The sequence below is a fragment of the Ochlerotatus camptorhynchus genome, unplaced genomic scaffold, assembly GCF_037179485.1.
Source record: "Ochlerotatus camptorhynchus isolate MF236.1 unplaced genomic scaffold, CSIRO-AGI_Acam_v1.1 ptg000423l, whole genome shotgun sequence".
Taxonomy (NCBI): Eukaryota; Metazoa; Arthropoda; class Insecta; order Diptera; family Culicidae; genus Ochlerotatus; species Ochlerotatus camptorhynchus.
Genome location: NW_027040909.1, coordinates 1,403,991 through 1,414,608, shown reverse-complemented (window position 1 = coordinate 1,414,608; position 10,618 = coordinate 1,403,991).

The following is a 10,618-nucleotide window of genomic DNA, read 5'->3' as shown; positions in this document are numbered from 1 at the left end:
AGAATTTAAGTAATATTTGTCACAATTACGTTCACGTTGAGATCTTGTTTTAAAATAGTACTATTGAAGTAAAATTGGTGTTCCAATCACTTGAAAAAACGTTCTAAATTATCAGAATTGTTTTAATTACCGTCAAAATTACAAGTTTATATGAATTTGTTTGTACATTTCTGAGTACTTAAAATATTACAGGAACTTCTCTTTTCAATGTAACCCTTATTCCAAAGTGGATGTGTTGAGCAGAACTAATGTATTTCTTAGATTGTTATTCATTTATTATTATTTCTTGAATGCACCACATTATCAAAATAATTTATTCAAACCTTTGAGTAGTAATGTTTTCTTTTCTTTATTATTTATTCTTTTCAGCTTGAGATAAAAGAATCCAAGAACTTTCGCAAGGCATGTTTTGGTATAAAAATGCAATTTTTCCCTGCTACAGATTCCCCCGGGGGCATCCTGGGGGTTCATAGAGCGGCTAAAGTGGTCAATATCCACTTCAAATCTATCGAAAGTTTATTGATGAAAAACCTCGAATAGATGGGTGTCGTATGGCATGATTTGGTGTAAAAAAGCATTTTTTCGTTGCTAAAGGTTCTCCCGGGGGCATCCCTGTGGTTCCGAGATTGGCCAATGTGGTCACTGATCCATTTAAAGTTAATGGAAAGACTTTTCATTAAAAACTGTCGCACGGCATGTATTGGTGTAAACTTGCAGTTGTTTCCTGCTACATGTTCCCTCAGGGGCATCTCTATGGTTATGAGAGAGTCGAATGTGGTCAATGGTCCATTTAAAGCCTATCGAAAGGCTATTGATGAAAAATCATGCAGAAAGAGCTGTCGTGCGGCATGTTTTGGTGTAAAAAACATTTTTCCCCTGCTACAGGATCCTCGGGAGGCATCCCTGTGGTTCCGAGAGCGGCCAATGTTGTCACTGATCCATTTCACACCTATAAAAGCATATTCTTTAAAAAATATGAAGAATGTGCTGTCACACGGTATGTTTGCAGTAAAAATTGAATTTTTCCCTGCTACAGGTTCTCCGGGGGCATCTCGGAGGTGGTCAATTATGCATTTAAAGCCTATTGGAAACCTATTGATTGAAAACCATGAAGAAATAGCTGTTGCATGGCATGTTTTGATGTAGAAATGCAATTGTCTCCTACTATAGGTTCCTCCGGGGTATCCAGGTTCGTATTCCATACCGTACTGTCGTATTGTACGACCACATCTTCCAGTCAATCGACCAAACGTCGCTGGAAGTAACCCTTCTTTAACTTTCATATCAACAAGACCCTCTCGATCGACCATAGCTTGGAAGAACGTGAGGCCCGAACAGAAGCTGTTCTGGACGAAACCCCGAGCCGCTGGGAGTTTCACTACGAATCAGATAAGATTTTTTTGATTTTGACGAGATTAATGGTGCAGAAAATGCATACAGAACTTTTCCTTGGATTTTTTTGAATAGTGACAAGGTACGATCCTCGAACCCATGGTGAAGCGAAATAGAGTAAACAAAGTAGTAAACCTTAGCAACGATTGGCAAAACGTCAACACTCGAAAGTGATGCCGATTTATATTATATTGTTTGTGTCCAACTTGTCATCGTGCGCCCTAACATGCGAAATAGTGTGCCATGCAAGGGGCAATCAACTCTGCACACTGTGCCGAAACACATCATAGCACACTGATCGGCACGTTAGGGCACACGATGATAAGTATGAGATAGAATATAATATAAAATGGCATCACTGCTTTGAGTTGACATTTTGACAAGCGTTGCTAACGAAGTAAACGTTTGTTTACTTAAAAGTAAAGGGGAAGTTTTTTTCAGAATATTTTTTTTTTTTATTTTCCAGCGAGAGTATCCTCAACCATAATAAAATGTTGCACAATAGGAAGGATTCATGTTTTGGGTCAGAATAGGTCTGCTTATGTATTAACCCTAGATGGCTTACGTATTAAACCCAAATGGCAGAAAGCAAATTGTATAAACAAGAATAATTGCAGAATCCAGCTCCAATTGCAGAATTGATGAACGGTGTCAACAACAACCCGGTACAGAACGATCCCGCCATTCTGCAGATGCAACTGTAACCGCAGCAGTTTCTCCCGCAGAACCACTCCATTCTATGGACTGAACGATCTCGGAGATTCGATTGACTGTGGAGGCTGGTGGCATCAGTAGATCTTGTATTAGCAACATTAATGCTGCTAACAGAATTGTAAAAGTAACCACACCGGAGGTAATGGAGCCCTCGACGGAGCGAATCTGAATCGCGGTATTTATAAACGCGGTCGGAACCGCCATCAGGGTATGCCAGTATGCAATTCCGGTAAAACCAAGTAAGGATGAAAGTTATGAAGGAACAACAAGCAAATACAAAGACAAGGTAGTCATCAAACGTTGGCAACCGGCATCTAGATTCTGGACCAGCATTTGCATGCTGCTGAAAATTATCTGATCGACGATGAGGATAAACGAATTAAAAGTAAAAAGTTGAGAGCCATGAGAAAGAAGAAGAGCAGCACTATTTATTTTTGTGTTGTTAATGGACAATCTCAGTGATTTCCTACCCTTGTTGCACGCTTGTCGCAAATAGATTTTTTAAACTTCTAGACGACTTATTTCAGTCATAAACGGGTTGCTGCAACTTGGTGTGGCAAAATTGTGGTACTCGGGTGGGTCTCCTGTTTATTTATTAGATCGTTCAAAAGTTCAAAACCATGGACGCAGTCGATTGACTCTCCCACCAAAACATGTTTAGCAAACTAAGATGAATTCAGTACCCAAAAGTTAAGGCTAACACTAGGAAGCAACTGAAGGTCTATTGCTGCTTCTACTATCGCCAGTGGGAATTTCAGGTCAAATCCTTCTTGATTTCTAGGTTGTAGCACAGACAAACAGACGTAACTCTTTGAATAAGTTTTTCTTGAAAACATTGTACCTCAATAAATAGGACATCAGTAACGACATCTCTCGGGCTTCTCGCGGAAAACAAGCTTGCTTGCTATGTCGCTAACAATGTTGCATGCAAGGTAAACAGAATATATAGAAACGTCAAAGTGTTCCGATGCCAGCGCTGCGGTAAGAAGTTCGTACAGGTTTCGACGAACGTCTACCAGAATGAGACATGGTAAAGAAATTTCTTGTCCTAGCTGGACAGCTTCTGCTATCACTCACCCTTCTCCGCATCGTGGAGGAGTTGAACTTAATGGTTGGCAACGGTCAGCGTATACTTATTGGCAAATCAAAGTTGGCACTCGTGGAGAATAGAAGAACTATGAGAGTGATGATGGTTTCAAAATTTTACACGGTGAGGTATACGAGTGCAATCTTAAAATGCTTTTATTTTGCAAATGGAGCATTTTATTTAAATCTGGTTAATGCTACGTTAGTAGAAAACTTAAGGACTATTCAATAGACATATAATATAGAAAAAATCATTTCTGTTCAGATATTTAGGTGAACACATAGAGTTCAGCTTTTCTACAACTGTAGCAGCAATCAGATTTAAATAAACTGCTCCATTTGCAAAATAAAAGCATTTTAAGATTGCACTCGTATACCTCGCCGTGGAAAACTTTTAAAACCATCATCACTTTCATAGTTCTTCTATTCTCCACGAGTGCCAACTTTGATTTGCCAATACTGGCTAGTTCCAGTAGTGGCCGACGATCTCGCGCTTACCAATATTATCACTCGCTTGGCATCGTTAAAGCAAGATGAATGAATGTTGTACAAAGAAAAACTCACATTCGTGTTATTTGATGCATGTTTTACTTTTTACCAGGACAGGGTTTACCATCGTATATAGGGTTAACCACCCCATTTCCGGCCTATTAAGCACAACCCGCACTTAGTCTTTCTTAATCTAACGCAGTTTAGCATCAAACGGAATGTTATTGTTACTGATGGCTTCCAAATTTATTTACCTTTCCGTATATACCGTAAAATTTGATAAAGAGAACCAATCGTTGAGATATTGTCAAAAGTCTAACACTGCTTCTTGACGCCAAACTCGGCTTACGGATTCTAAACTCGGCCTAACGCATTGAAACGCCAATGAATTCACTTCGGCCTATCGGATGAAGATAAAAATTGATTCGGTCGGAGCACTTCTTTTATTTTTAGGGATAATGGAAGCAAACCTTCATATCACGCGTTCTCATTGACTTTGTTCCATAGCTTATAAGCTAAAGTATCGTACCAAAAGCACAATTGACTTGTTAACTCTGAAATCAAGGATTCATTTGAGGTTTTCTGCTCGATAGGCCCAAAATGGGTGATTAGGCCGAAGTAGTTCTCTACCCTACTATGCAATATACACAGATATAGCTCGTTTAACCATCCATGAGAACTTGGCAATGTAAACAAACAATCTCAAAAGTCATAACTGCAGGGTTGCCAAACTAATGGGATACTGAGATCGACAGCTTGTCTCAGCTTTTGGCAAAGTTCTCGGTACCGATTGAGGTGTGCAGTGATGAATACCCCTTGGTGCCATGCTGTGTTTCAATTGATTACCCCTAGGAAAAATCACAGACACCATTTTGAAAAACAAATACAACATCCAAAATGGCCGTATTTAACGGCGCCGGTGGTGTACTGGTAGCGTGATTACCTCTCACCCCAGCAGGTCTGGGTTCAATCCCAGTTCCGCATAACATAACTGAAGCATAACATCTCTGATCACACCTGCCTTCGGAAGAGAAGTAAAGCCGTTGGTCACCGGTACATGAGTTGATGGGTCGATAGGTAGGGTCCAGGTGTAGGAGCAGCATCCCTGGCGCCGGTAGCATTGGTGCTCAGCACGGAAAACAAATCAAGGAAAGAAAATGGCCGTATTTTTGTAGACATGTGAATGATTGAGCATAACACACAATTATGCAAAGTTTTATGCAACTCGGTTAGGGTCGAGTTTTTCCGATTCGTCATTTGGCGTGGAACTGGTCATTTCTAATAATTACTCGAGTGACCTTGTGTTATAATACCAAAAGTTATGGCCTCATTACAAAAAGCAGACATTTTAAGGTGAAACGCTGTGGAAACTTTATTTCTGATGGATGTGTTTCCAAACTTTAAAAGCAAAAATATCAGCTCCTACAAAACATACAACAATGAAACTGATATTTCGCGTTGGCTAGGGTTAGTGCTCTCTTTGCTGTCGACACAGGCAGCTGTGTGTTTTTTCGGTCCGTGTCACCCGATAGCCTGTTATTCGATAGCAACTATTGATGCGGTGCTTGCTCATTGTGTGAAGTTTGCTCGTTTTGTCGTTGTCCCGTTGGAAGTTAGATTCAGCTTCACAGCTAGTTGTAAAAAACCATCTGTGGATGAAATTGCGACTTTTGTGAAAGTTCTTAACGTGGATCCCACTCATATGATCGGTACATACCGTATAGCGGAGGAATTGAAATCTATGTTCATCAAGTTCAAATCAGAGTATTCCATACTTCATTGCTTATTGCACAACCGCGAATTATTAATTTTCCATTAGGCCGGAACAAATCACAAGTTTTTCTTTTGTCACTCGATGCTCGCACCAGTCGAGGGGGGGAGGATAAAAAAGAAACAAAAAAAAAAAAAAAATAAAACATTTAAAATTCGTTTTACATTATATCTAAACCGTATATTTAAAAGGCTAACATTTTTTCTTAGCCTCCGCTTTAGCCTTATACTTCTTTGAAGCCGTGATTTTTGACACTAATGCCACAAATGTTGACTTTATTATGTGTAACACTCGAGTTATCAACAAGACATTTCGCGCATAAGTTTTTGTATCCTTTCAAGGAAGAACATTGGTAATAATGTAGATGAATAGGATCAAAGCAATTGATTTTTGGGTATTGATAAATTCCGGATAAACCATCAAGCGGAATACCACAAACGTAACAGTTCTTTTGAAAAAAACGTTCTGTTTTCGATACTTCTTCCTTATCCATATATAACTCAGTTTTCTCAACAATTTTTCGTGCTTCAAAAAATCTAACTAGACGTATGGATTCAGGAAGGTCTATTCAACAAAATCCAAGCGTAATATTCAAAGAAAGGAGCCGAAATCCATCTTGGCTGAACATAAAAACCAAATTTTAACAAAAATACGTAGTTTTGTCAATTTAAACCTGGATTTGGGTGTGCTTAAATAAATAATCATCACATATGAATTCAGCATGGTCAGTTCTATAAAATCTAAGCATAACTTTCAAAGGACTGTATCAAAATCCAACTTAGCAGAAAAGGAAAACAAAAAAACCTTTTCAAATTACAAGCCCGGTTCAACCTTCACGTATGGATTCAGCAAGGTCCATTTAAAAAAAAATACAAGCCTATTTTTAAAAGATATGAGCCAAAATGCAATTTGGCAGAACCGAAGAACCAAATTTCTATGAAAATACGGATGGATTCAGCAATTCGGTAAAATCCATTCTTATTTTTCAAAGGAAGGAGCCGAAATTCAACTTGGCTGAACAAGAAACCCAAATTTCTATAAAAATACGTACTTTTGAGAATTCAAACTCAGTTATCTAAAAAATTGTGCATGCTTCAAAAAATTTACCATCACGTATGGATTCAGCAAAGTCCATTCTATAAAATTCAAGTCTATTTTCAAAAATGGGAGCCGAAATTCAACTTGGCAGAACAGAAAATCAAAGTTTTTATGAAAATACGTACTTTTGTGAATTTAAACTCGGTATTCTCAAAAATTGAAGAAATTCAACCCTCATGTATGGATTCAGCAACTTCTATTAAAATACAAGCATATATTTCAGAGATAGAAGCCAAAATTCAGTTCGGAAAACAGAAAAATTAATTTACTATAAAAATACCTTCTTTTGTGAATATTAACCAGGTTCGTCCTTCCGGTATTCAGCAAGTTCCATTCTATAAAATTCAAGCACAAATTTCAAAAGATTGAACTGAAATCCAACCTAGTTTTAAAAAAATCTACCATCACGTATGAACTCACAAAGATCTATTCCATAACATCCAAGGTTGTTTTTCAAAGGACGGAGCCAAAATTCAACGTAGTTGATCAAGAAACCCAAATTTCTATAAAAATGCGTACTTTTGTGGATGTAAACCCAGTTTTCTCAACAATTGTGCCTGCTTTAAAAAAAATCTACCATCAGGTATGAACACACGAAGGTCCATTCTTTAAAATCTCAGCCTAATTTTCAAAGGATGTGAATCTCACAAAAACGAGGAAGGGATATAAGGGAGCGGAATCTACGTTAAAAGCTAGTTGAATCACTTCAGGAAAGCTCAGACTAACATTCAACATAATTCAATCACTCAACAGAACATTTTGGACTCCCTAAGGAAGGTTTTGAACCACTTTAGAAAAGGTTGGAGACCGTTTGGAAAATTTAAGCTCAAAAAATTGTCGGTTCACTTCGGAAAAGATTGCAAGATTGTGTCCTTGCCAAACGCCAAAGCAGTTAACAAAAATCTGGAGCTCACTTAGGAAAATATCAAACCCGTTCTGACTAGTTTGGTTTCAGTTCGGAAAAAGTTGAATCAATGCAGGAAACCTTGGATTCATTTAGGAAAAGGATTAATCAGCTAATGTTACCTCACTTCAGAAAATGCGAAACCAATTCTTTAAAGATTGGATTTGGAATAAAGGGTGATACGGTCAAAATTTGGTCAAGGGAAAACGCGTGTAAATCGGTAAAATCGTTTATTTAAAAAATCAAGATGCCAAATCCGGCCAAAACAGTACGGAACAACCGTGTTTCTTCAGGAAAGGCAGCAGACGTTTATTCAAACACTCTTTCACGTAAATTTCTTGGTTGACAGTCCCGGAAGCTATGAAAATGCTGCTTTTCAAGCCACAGGTACAGATGGCTTGCCAAACCAGATATTTCTTTGCGAACTTTGACAGTTTCATGTGCTTGAAAACATCTGCTACCTTTCCCCTTCCTTTTGCCGTATAAAACTCCTGTCCCGGAAGCTGCTTGTAGTCGGCTTTGACGTAGGTTTCGTCGTCCATTACCACGCAGTCAAACTTCGTCAGCATCGTCGTGTACAGCCTCCGGGATCGCGCTTTGGCCGTTGTATTTTGTTTATCATCGCGATTTGGAGTCACTACCTTCTTGTAAGTCGATAGTCCGGCTCGTTTTTTGGCTCGATGCACGGTTGTAGACGATACACCCAGCTTATTTGCGGCATCTCGGAGAGAGAGGTTAGGGTTTCGCTTGAAACTACCGGCAACTCTCTTTGTCGTCTCAGCGGCTTCCGGTTTTCGATTTCCCCCCGATCCAGACTTCCTGGCTGTCGACAAACGTTCCCCAAACACTTTAATTACATTTGTAACGGTTGATTTGGCAACTTTTAGCGATTTTGCCAACTTTGCGTGCGAGTAGCTCGGATTTTCGCGATGGGCGAGCAAAATTTTGATACGCTGCTCTTCTTGCTTGGACGGCATTTTGACAACTGAAGAGTGAATTCCAAAATCAAAACAGGAGCAACATTCTACACACACACACCTTCAAAATGAGGGGTGTTCAGGTTTTTTAAATGCAAAATTGAAAGAAATACGTCAAGTTGATATTGACCAAATTTTGACCGTATCACCCTTTATGTTGAATCACTTCAGGAAAGTTTTGACAACTTTAAAAAGGATTGAATAACATAAAATAAATGTTTATACTCAGTTAGAAAAAATATTGATGACTTATTCGAAAGTTTGAACTCACTTCAAAAAAGTTCAGACTCAGTTTTGAATCTGCTTTGAAAAGTGTCTCCTCAGTTAGGAATTTCCTGAATCGTTTCTGATTTGGTCTCACTTCTAAAAATTTTAAACCAATTTTGAAAAGATTGGATTTAGCTCGGAAATTGTTGAATCACTGTAGAAAAGAAGTGAATCATTAAGTATCATAGCAGAAGGTTTGTAAGTTAAGAAATGTAGTTCGAATGCAAAAATCTGGCGACTACGGTGGGCTGGGCACATCGTAATAATGTCGGATAACGAACCACTGAAAATGGTTCTTTGTAGTGATCCGACTGGGAAAAGACGAAGATGTGCGCAACGAACAAGAGGGATCGATCAGATTGAAGGTGGCTTACCTAGTGAGTTGCCAAACAAGAATAGGAATGATGTTCGATAAAATCCGTTTTCAACAACTGAAACCGGCTGATCCGATTTCAAGGACCCGTCATGCCGTACTGGTCAAGTACCAATTTATGTGAAAATTCTTTAAAAGAACAAGGTGATACAACAACAACAACAACAACAACATAATAAAATCTAGCAAAGCGAGTATCCATACCCAAATGAATTTGCGAAAAATAAATATACACTGAAAGTTTTATTTTATTTCCCCCTTGGTGATATTCCAAAATTTTGAAGGGGGGGGGGGGGTGACAAAAGAAAAACTTGATATTTGTTCCGGCCTTATGCCGATGGAAAACCAATCGAGATTCGCATGTTACTAGCGAGGGGCACCGTTCAATACGTGAGAGTTTACGACCTACCACCAGAAGTCCCCGATGGCGATCTAGCATTGGTGCTAGGGAAATACGGTGATGTAAAGCATGTAGTACGGGAGAGATTTCCAGTTATAATTTGCCTTGATATGCTGACAGGTGTACGGGGAATTTAAATGGACGTAAAAAAGGAGATTCCCAACTCCCTGCATTTCCTCAATCGGAAAGGAAACATATTCTACCAAGGGAACAACAATTTGTGTCTCCTTTGTAAAATGGAGGGGCATCGGGTGAACTCCTGCACCAAGCGAACGGAATAGAAGCAGCCAGTAGTACAGTGCTGTGTGCTGTCAGCAATGTCAATTGAGGTAGGATATCATCATCTATCACTGAATTTCACTTCCAACACTTATATTCGTAGAAGGCATGATATCAGGCGGTACGGCTTTGGCATTGCTATCCTATGAATATCGCTAGCGCAAAGTTGAAATTTTTTCTATTATCTCAATAAATCAACTGATTAGCTGGCGTAGGGGAAATGGATGTAATGTCGGCCTAAATTGGGCCCATACATAAATTCAGCAATCGACTTAATTTACAATAGCGACCAAAAATATACATTAGTGCCGTCCCAATGACACGTTCATCTAGATAAAATTGATAAATAGCAGATTTTTAGCGATGAGCCCAATCTTAGATCCATAGGCCACCATTAGAGCCGTTTCCCCTATAAAAGAAAATTTGCGGCAGAACTTTAAATATCAGTGGTCCCTTTACGAATCAATGTCATTTGCGCACTGACATTGAGGCGAATGGCATTGATATTCTAACTGTGTGAACTGATACTAACGTGGTGGCTAGTGAAATTCAGTATTTTTGCGAATTGATATTGATATTTTGCAGCACTGGCCAGTACAGCAACAATAGGAAGAGGAAAACAAACAACGGAACGAAGAAGAAACCAGTGCCAGTACGTACGCTGATGTATTGAATGGAGGTGCGTCGCTAGTAGACAACGATAAAGATCCAGAGGAAGCGGTTGAAGTGCTGGAAGAAGAGATAGTCGAGATGGGTGTGACTTCTTCGGATGCCGACAAGAACAATAGAGAAGAAGAAAGCATCAAACATCGGAACAACGCGTATTACTATTACAAATTCGGAATAGTGGACTATACCGAGAAGGAGC